At 48.8% G+C, this 6,900-nt stretch overlaps 1 protein-coding gene across 2 annotated transcripts in view; it reads right to left on the bottom strand.

Annotated features, from left to right (window-relative positions):
- Positions 1 to 125, bottom strand: part of NSD1 (nuclear receptor binding SET domain protein 1) — a 163,458-nt gene extending 163,333 nt beyond the window's left edge. Inside the window, exon 1 of one of the 2 annotated variants that reach the window (XM_058546782.1) lies at positions 15 to 125. The gene's annotated coding sequence lies outside the window, so the exon portion shown is untranslated. The remainder of the gene's footprint in view (positions 1 to 14) is intronic. The other variant, XM_058546816.1, reaches the window with a different exon arrangement.
- Between the last annotated feature and the right edge of the window lie 6,775 nt (positions 126 to 6,900).

The raw sequence follows: 6,900 nt of genomic DNA, 5'->3' as shown, positions 1-6,900 counted from the left end.
GGCAAAAAGCTCACCTCGGGAGCTAGCTGGTCCCTAGAGTGCTAAGCGCACCCTCACTGTTCAGAGAAAACCACAATCGACCGCCATAAAAATTTCGCCTCCTCCAGAAAGCCTTCTGTGATTAGAGTTAACTCCATCGGAAAGCTGAGGGCGCCGCCCTCGGGAGCCACGTGACTACCATTCCTCCCAGGGCTTAGTAAATGTGCATAATTATTGCCCCAGTGGAGGTTTACCCGCAGCCCTTCTCTCCGTTAACCGTGAGCCCACTTCGGAGAACGGCCAATTTTGGCATTGCCCTGTTCGGCATTGGCGCAGGCCTCCCTAAACTCCATCCTGCAGCCTTCTCCGACCTTCATCCTAAGACTGGCCCCAGTAGGCTTGAAGCGCAGGATGCCCCTAGTCTTCTCTCTCCAAGGCCCACAGTCCAGCCATGGAGGCACACAAGTAAACAGATCTTTAGCACACTGTAAGTGGGGGGATGCAGGCCCTGCCAAGACAGCAAGCAGGCTTTCTCAGAGAGAAGGTGCCCCCTGGAACCAGAGTGGGGGGGCGGGTGGCACTATGACCCCAGAGGGCCTGCCTCTGATGAAGAGAATGAGGTACCCTGAAGGTTCCCAGGGGCACAGTCAGGTTGGCAGTGTTCTGTGTGCTAGGATCAGCCAGGGAAGAGCTGGATCTACACCCCAGGGTCTCACCCTACAAGGACCAGCACTTTGTTCCTCTAAGGAGTCACTCCTGCTAACCCCATCTGGGCAATTCAGTAGGAAAGCTCTGACTGGTTCCCTCTTCACACCTAATCATTTGAGCCAATCATTTCTGACTGACATTTATCCCCTGCCAATGACCCAGTTCATCAGGATTCCTCTAAACTCTTTACTTTCCCAGGACCATCCTAAGGGCCTGGAAGCTGCCACTGTATGCCCTTGAGCCACTCATGTAATAGCTCTATGCCTCAGTTTCCTCACCTGTGGCTTCCAATGCACAGAGCAGCTGGAAGGGTCCCATAATGTAAAGATAAGTGTTAGGGGCCTGTACAGACTAAGCACCTGATGAATGCTGAAATGTAGTTCATTGCTTCATTCAGCAACCATTTCCTGCATCCCAGGCAGTATGCTGGGCACTGGGGAAACACAGGATGAGATGCCTGTCTCAGGAAACCCCAGGCCTCAGGAAAAGACACCTTAATAAAGGAGCTAAGGTGTGAAGAGGGTCTGGGACAATAGTTCCTTCCAGAGCTAAGCTCTGGACATCACTGCCCTCCAGGAACCCCTCTTTCCAACCTGCCAGCCCTGGTGGAAGAGGAGTAGAGGCTAAAGGGGGACAGGCAGCTGGGCACAAACAGGTTACTGACAGGTCTCAGGGAGAAGACTGGAAGCCCAGGGAGAACCTCTTGGACTCCCCAGGATGACCTCAGGGAGCCCTTCCTGCCTCTTAGAGTAGACTTTGGCTGCAGAGGTCTCTACCACAGCAGCCCCCTCTGGAGCCTCCCCATCCAGCAGGCCCTGGCCAAGCACCTCGTGTGTGCCAGCACTGGGCTGAGGGGACCCACAGGCCGCATATTCTCCCAATCACACTGGCTCCTGAAGTGGGGGCAGAAGGGATAGAGCCTTGTCCTGCCCTCCTCATCTCGGCTCAGAGATCTTTTCTGGGCCTGTGCCTCCCATCTTTAAGACAGAGATTAGAATCAATAAATACTTACTGAGTCTGTGCTGGGTACTGGACACCATGCAGGGTACTTGACACGCATTTAGTTCCTTTAACTCTTTAGCAGCCCAGTGAGGAAATAATGTCCTAAAGATCAAGCCCTTCTGCAGGGTCTCAGAGCCCTAACTGTCACCTGATGTGACCGGCCTCACCTTTCTTGCTCTCAGCCAGCATACCTTCCAGATACTGTCTGTGAGAAGTCCCAGCATAGTGTCTCACCCACAGGAGCTCAGGAATTCGAGTGTCAGACAAAGTGAGAGTAGCTTAGCCTCAGTTTCCTTGCCTGTAAATTGTGGTTACTGGTCATTCCTACCCGCCTGAGATAGACACCTGTCAGGACATCTGGCCAGTGTACAGTGACCCCTTTTTTCTTAGAACTGCCTCCCTTTCATTCATTAATTCAACAGATATTTATTGAGGTCCCCCTCATAGCCTTGTGCGGAAGGCAGATAAGTAATAACAAGGTAGGAAGCTGAGCACTGAGAGAGAAGCCAGAGGTGCTGGGGTAGCTGGGGAGCCCTCATGGACAGTCAGGGAGGGTCTCCCATGGAAGCGACATCTGGAGCGAGTCCTGAAGGATATGCAGGAATTGCCAGGAAAGGAGGGGACAAAGTAGAGCTTCCAGCAGAAGAGCCCAGAGAAACACCAGGCCTTGGAGGAACTGACGACAGTTCAGTGTGGCCAGAGGCTCGTGGCGGGCAGGGGGAGGAAGTGGTGAGGCAGTAAGAGGCCTCTGATGAGGATGGGGAAGGCCATAGAGGCCTGACCATGCAGGGCCTTGTTGGTCAAGTTAAAGAATTTAGGCTTTATCTGGAGGGCAGTAGGGAGCCACGGAAGGTTAAGGAGCAGATTAAGGATCACTTCTGCACAGCAGAAAGCTCACTCTGCCAGCAGTGTCCAGAAGAGATTGATACCTCCTCCAGAAACACAACCCTGCCCAGGGCCTTGACTCTGGGATATGCTAGGACTATCTTGTTCCAATAACAGTTGTGGCTTCATCTCCTTTGTGCCAGCTACTCTCCAAGGCACCCTCTCATTTCATTCTGAGATGGGCACTATTGTTATCTCCATCTTTGAGGGAGGAAGCGTGACTTACTCAGAGGCAAACCCCAACCCCAACTCCCAGTGCAAGCTCTTCATCCCTACTGAACAGGAGGAGCGTCTGCTTTCCAACTAAACAGCTGGGTTTGGAGGGAGGTATGGAGGCCTTCGGTAATTAATCCCAAATGCTGCTGGTAAACACTACAACCATCCCTTCTGATGGGCCCAGGAATTGTTTCCTTTCTCTCCCCACCCAGTGGTTTCCCAAGAACTGGATCAGGCTTCCACTTATGATCAAGGAAGGCTTGGCCACAGCTGAGGCCATACGGCCCTCTAGCAGTGTCCTTCTTACTCAAAATACCAGGTTTCTGTCTGCTTACCTGACCCTGCAATCCCAGCCCCAGCCCCAAGAACTCCAGTTTCCATCTTCAAGCGTTCTTTCTCTCCAACATTCTCTTTTGAAAGCCCTCTGTGTGGTGGCTACTGATCCCTGCCCTTTTGCCCTCATCACTTCCCCTGCTGCCCAGCATACACACTGTGCCAGGACAGGCTACATTCCATCCAACCTGTGCTCATGCTGTCCCTCTGCCTTTTATCCTGTCAAGCAAACTCCTGTTCATCCTTCAGGCCCAGTTTAGAAGACTCCTCCTCCTGGAAGTCTTCCCTGATCCCATGCCTAAAGGCAGTCATTTATCCCTGAGTGAGCCCCTGCAGTAACTATTGGCTTCCAAACCTGGTCCCGGCCATTTGGTGAGCCCCTTACAACCAGACTTGGGGCTTATGCTTCTCAGACCTCTAGTGACCAAGCCCGGGACTGTGAAGCTCAGAGTAAGTGCTGGAGAAATATTTCCTCCCTGAGCCTCACCAATGGGGTAGTTGTGCAGATTAATATGTGAATGTAGGCAAAGCCTGGCACTAGGCCCCGCACAGAGCAGTGCCCACTGGATACCTCCTTCAGATGCCACCAGGCTCCTCAACCCAGTCTGCCCCCTCCTACCCCAAACCTGCTCCTTCTCTGGGTGCCTGATTGTCTTAGATGAACCCTCAGCCTCCAGCCAAGCACTTCTGAACATTCCAGTTCCAAGGGGAGGAGGGAGAAGTAGAAGACCGCTGGGCTCTGGGGGAATGCAGTCAGGGAAAGGGGGAGGTTGCAGCCTGTGGCCAGGAGAGTGGCTGTACCTTCTGCCTGCGTATGGGTTACTGCTTTACACTCACCGCTCAGTGTCTCCCTGCAAGGAGAGGAGATTATTCTATTTTGCAGATAAAAACGGAGGCTGAGAAAGAAGAGGGGGCTTGTGAAAGGTCCTGCTCTGGCAAAGGGTAGAGTGGCACAGAGTTTATACGCAGTAGTCGCTCAATAAATACTAAAAGGAAATCAGGTAACATAAAGGCAGAGCTGAGACTCTCAGGTAAGGGCTTAGTGAAGTGGATGGTCTTCCAAATTTTTTGATCAAGCCCCCTGCTGGGTCCTAATTCTAGGACAGACAGACAGATAAATCCAGAGATTTGTCTTGAGTTTGTGGTACAGTAAGTCCTTGGGAAGCTCAGAGGATCTCCCAGTACAGTTTCTCCTGAGGTGCCCCGCCAGGGAGATTCATTCAAGTAAGGTGTGGCTTTTCTCTTACACGGGTAGGAAACCCTGTGAAAGGAGGCCTGGAGAGAGGTGCTTCCTCAGGCAAACCTAGGATTTCATATGGAAGTTAAAGGTCTGGGAACTTGTTCCCTTAACTCCAACCATGCTCAGAACAATCTGGAAAATCTTCACATCCCCCAGGTGAAGACCTTAGGCAAAAACTGTGATTGGAAAAACAACCATGCTCAGAATAATCTGGAAAATCTTCACATCCCCCAGGTAAAGACCTTAGGCAAAAACCAAGACTGGAAAATGTGTGACTGTACAGAGCAGGAGGCAGCAGTTGTGGAGAAGGACTAGGGAGGGAGGGCTTTTCCTAAAGGAAGCTTTTCCTGTCTGTGTAAACTGTTCCACCTCAGGGCCTGTGTTTGCTGTTCCCTCTGCTTGGAAGACTCCCCTACCCTCGTTCCCAGGCCTCTTTCCAGCTCTCAGCTCAAGAGTCCCTCTTCAGACAGGCCCACCTGGCTCCTGCTTCACCGTAAGGAGCTCCCACTCACCCCAGGTCCCTCTATCACATTTTCCTGTTGAAGTGACTTATAGCTACTACCATTCTCTGAAATCATCTGATGTTTTTTCCTACTTCTTTATTTTCTTTTTATTCACATACCATAAAATTCATCCTTTTAAAGTGTACAATCCAGTGGTTTTTAATATACTCACAAAGTTGTGTAACCATCACCACTATCTCATTCCAGAGCATTTTCATCACCCTAAAGAGAAACCCTGTGCCCATTAGCAGTCACTCCACATTCCCTCCCTCCCCCTAGGCCCTGGCGACCACTAATCTACTCTCTGTCTCTATGAATTTGCCTATTCTGAGCATGTCATATAAATGGAATCATACAATATGTGGTCTTGTATGTCTGGTTTCTTTCACTGAGCATAATGTTTTCCAGGTTCATCCATGGTGTAGCATGTATCAGTGCTTTATTTCTTTTTATGGCTGAATAATATTCCATTCTATAGAGAGACCACATTTTGTTTATTAGTTGACATCCATCAGTTGATGGATATTTAGGGTGCTTCCACTTTGGGGCTACAATGAACAATGTTGCTATGAACATTTGTGTACAAGTTTTTGTGTGGACATATGTTTTCTTTTCTCTTGGGTAAATACCTAGGAGTGGAATCGCAGAATTGTTGGGTCATATGGTAACTCCATGTTTAACTTTTTTGAGGAAATTTTTGAAGAATGTTACCATAGTAGCTGCACCGGTTTGCACTCCCACCAGCAGTGTGTGAGGCTCCAGTTCCTCCACATCCTCGCCAGCACTTGTTGTCATCTGCCTTTTTGAGTATATCATCCTAGTGGGTATAAAATGGTATCTCATGGTTTTAATTTGCATTTCTCTAATGACTAATGATATTGAGCATCTTTTCTTGTGTTTATTGGCCATTTGTATATCTTCTTTGAAGAAATGTCTATTTGGATTCTTTACCCATTTTTTAAATTGGATAGTTTGTCTTTTTTGTGTTGTTATAAGGGCTCACCGTGTATTCTAGATACAAGTCCTTTATCAGATATAAGATTTACAAATATTTTTTCCCATTCTGTAGGTTGTCTTTTCGCTATCTTGATAGTGTCCTTTGAAATACAAAAGTTTTGAATTTGGGTGAAGTCCAATTTATCTGTTTCTTCTTTTCTTGCTGTGCTTTTGGTAATACCTAAGAAACCACTGCCTAATCCCAGGTCATGCAAATTTACCCCTATGTTTTCTCCAAAGAGTTTTATAGTTTTAGCTCTTACATTTAGGACTTTGACTAATTTTGAGTTAATTTCTGGTGTAAGGCAAGAACTTCATTCTTTGGCATGTGGGTATCCAGTTGTCCCAGCACCATTTGTTGAAAAGATTTTCTTTCCTCATTGAATGGTCTTGGCACCCTTGTTGAAAAATCAGTTGACCATAGAAGCATGGGTTTATTTTTGAATTCTCAACTTAGTCCTGGGATCTATAGGCCTCTCTTTATGCCAGTACTACATGGTCCTGATTGCCTGATTTATTTATTTACTATTTTTTTAATGAGGAAGACTAGCCTTGAGCTAACATCCGTTGCCAATCCCCCTCTTTTTGCTGAGGAAGACTGGCCCTGGGCTAACATCCGTGCCCATCTTCCTCCACTTTATACGAGACGCCGCCACAGCATGGTCTGACAAGTGGTGCAACAGTCCGCACCCGGGATCTGAACCCATGAACCCCGGGCCACTGCAGCGGAGCGCGCACTTAACTGCTATGCCACCGGGCCGGCCCCATGATTGCCTGATTTTTTTTTCTGTCCACGCCCCCATCTTTCTCACTGTCTGGAATGGAAGGACCAAGAGGTCAGGACTTGCTCACCGCTGTGTTCCCAATGCCTAGAACGAGGTCTGGTGCAGAGCAGGTGCTTGATAAATATTTTTAGATTGAACGAATAAATTCTAGAATGAGTACAGTGCTGTTGGGAAGAAGCCAATTGTGGGGAAAGTTGAAGGTACAGGGCCAAGAGGTCACTGAGGTGAAGGAGGTGCAGGGTGTATGAATGCG

This window comes from Diceros bicornis, chromosome 1 (assembly GCF_020826845.1).
Source record: "Diceros bicornis minor isolate mBicDic1 chromosome 1, mDicBic1.mat.cur, whole genome shotgun sequence".
In the NCBI taxonomy this organism is placed as follows: domain Eukaryota; kingdom Metazoa; phylum Chordata; class Mammalia; order Perissodactyla; family Rhinocerotidae; genus Diceros; species Diceros bicornis.
This window is presented reverse-complemented; position numbering and strand designations above follow the sequence as displayed.